The sequence below is a fragment of the Silene latifolia genome, chromosome X (assembly GCF_048544455.1).
Source record: "Silene latifolia isolate original U9 population chromosome X, ASM4854445v1, whole genome shotgun sequence".
In the NCBI taxonomy this organism is placed as follows: Eukaryota; Viridiplantae; Streptophyta; class Magnoliopsida; order Caryophyllales; family Caryophyllaceae; genus Silene; species Silene latifolia.
Window position 1 is genome coordinate 279,904,895 of NC_133537.1, and position 2,802 is coordinate 279,907,696.

Here is a 2,802-nt window from a genome sequence, read left to right on the forward strand (position 1 = left end):
AAGATCTAATGGCTTAGATTAGGACTTAGGGACTCAATTATTTAGGTGGACTCATTTGAACTTGCCTATATATATATATATATATATATATATATATATATAATTGTACGTAATAATAAATATATTGGAAGCATATAACGATATACATCGCATGCAAATTAGAAACGCGTTAATTTACATATGAGACAATCAAACCAAACCGTCATAAAGGATAATACAACTATAAAGATGCATGGCCATATGAATGGTATGATACAAGAAGGCTAAAGCGAATAATGATTAGACTCATATGACACAACACAAGTATCCGGCTTAGAGGCTACCTTTAAAGCATGTCCAAGACACAACACACAAGTATCCGGCTCTGAGGCTACCTTTAAAGCATGCCCAAGATACAACACACAAGTATTTGGCTTAGAAGCTACCTTTAAAGCATGTCCAAAACACAACACACAAGTATCTGGATCAGAGGCTACCTTTAAAGCATGTCCAAGACACAACACACAAGTATCTGGCTCAGAGGCTACCTGACTCGGCTATAAACTCGTCGTCAAAGCTACCAACCAAAACAATATCTATAACTTCACAAACTACTCTTAGTAAAGAGGTAAGTAAAGGTCGGATCCCAAGTGACGGGTATTGATTTTGGATTTCAATTGCAAGTAGTGTATGTCTTTGGGTGTCACAAATTATGGGTTGAGATGAGATGTAATCTAAACTAATTAACAAGATGAATGAAAACAAAACAAGCAAATAAAGGGGTTTGTAAACAATTTATTAAAAGCACTAGGGTGTCATGGGTTCATGGGGATTCATGGAAATAGATCATACAAACATGTTCTCAAATAGATGCAAGCACTTATTGTTGTGATGAGATCGAGTTAGTGTATATCTTACAATCCCTAGGAAGATTTAGGTCCCGGAGCCGAGTCGTCTAGACTGTACAACACCTACAAGTCGACTTAGTCTCCTCCTATTCAACTCTATGCATGGTCTAACAAGGCTTTAGTTTGTTTATGTCTTACAAGCCTCATTGAAAAGATATGGGTAAAAAATGCAAGGATTCATAGGCTCGCATTTCATCAAACATAACATGTGCATAGGTTGAAATCACAAAAAGCAAGCAATTTAATTATGAAAACATATTCGATTAAGCATAGATCAATCCCCATTTAGCTCATAAGTGAGGTAGGGTGCCTTTTTGTAAGGCAAGATGGAGCTTGCCAAAATGGCGATACATCCAATCATTAAGCTCATAAAAGAAGGTAATGGATGCATCTACAAAAGAATAGCCACTTTCCTCATCTAAGTGGCGGAAATTATCTAAGGGGGAATCAATCTAAGGGTACACACTCCATTATAGATATGGTTTCTTCAAATTACTACGCCTAGGAGGATACCAACAAATCACCTCCAAGTTGTGTCAAGCTAGGGTACCTTCGTCCTCAATCGCTAAATGCTTTCGTCAAGAGTAGACTCCTTATGGTGTTAGAAACACTGTAGGATCGCGGAATTCCCCTTCTTGCCTAGATAAGAAGAAGGATCGTCCCCTTTCTACCATGCACAAAAGTGGGATTAATGGAAAAAGGGATCAATATGCTTTTGAGTTTCATAGTGGGAGTTGGCTTTTGATTTTGTTATTCCTCCCAATTTCTTGTGGCTTTTGACATTTTTAAGAACAATTTTCTTTTGCCATTTCTTTGATGTTTGGCAATTTTCAACTTTTGCATTTTTTTGAACATTTTCAAAGTCATTCCAATTTATAAAGAGGGTGCTTTTATTCGAAGCATAGGAGTTCTTATTTTTGTACTCCTCTTTTCTTTGATGCAAATTTGTGCAAACTTCTTGACTTTCATTTTGGTACTTAAACTAAAATTGAGATTTTTGTGCCCATTCCCTTTTTGTTGACAAAAATGAGGATAGAAGTGGAAGATGGTTGCATGGTTTCAAGGATCACCTTGGAATAAACGGTAGCCAAGGAGTCATCACATCACAAGGTACTCTTGACTAGGCCTTAGTCCATGGGTCAAAGGATATTAGCTTGACATATTCTAGGGTGTTTTAGAGGTATTCTAATGAGCAAAGTCTCAAGAAGAAAAAGTATCTACAAGGGCCTTATATACACTTGTCAAGCTTCCCAAATAGATGTTTTCACAAAAATTTTCCTAAAATGCAACTACATGCCATGATGCAACTAACATATATACAACCTAATGCAAATGCTTCTATCAACTAGTATGCCAAATAAACTAAATGTAACTCCTAAGATCATATTGGTTTGTACCTCATCAACCAAAATAAAGCCACATAGTCATTAACATAGAGAGGAAAAAGGAAATTAGAAAGATCATACCATGCGGTCTTCATATTCATCATGCCTCAGATGTGGCGTAGTCGATCCAATGTGATAAGAGGACAAACAAACACAAGTATATACACAATATATAATTCTATACTACAAAGGAATGAACATGTTTTTTGTATTTTTGAGAAATGTTTCAATTTTTATGAAATTTTCAAGAATTTTTCAATTTTTATCATTTTTTATTTTAAAAGTTAAGTTAGAATTTCCCATCCCCACACTAGTATGGGCATTGTCCTCAATGGCCAATACGATAGGAAATTATGCAATGCAAGTTAGATGAAAATGCATGATTTCTACACTAATATGCAAACTATATGACATATAAAACAAGTGAATGCAATCTAGTCTATCCTATATGATGCATGCTTTCGATTGTTCGGAGAGCTAATTTGAATTAACTCGCATCCCTTGTGAGTGAACTTCCCCAAACCAAGTAA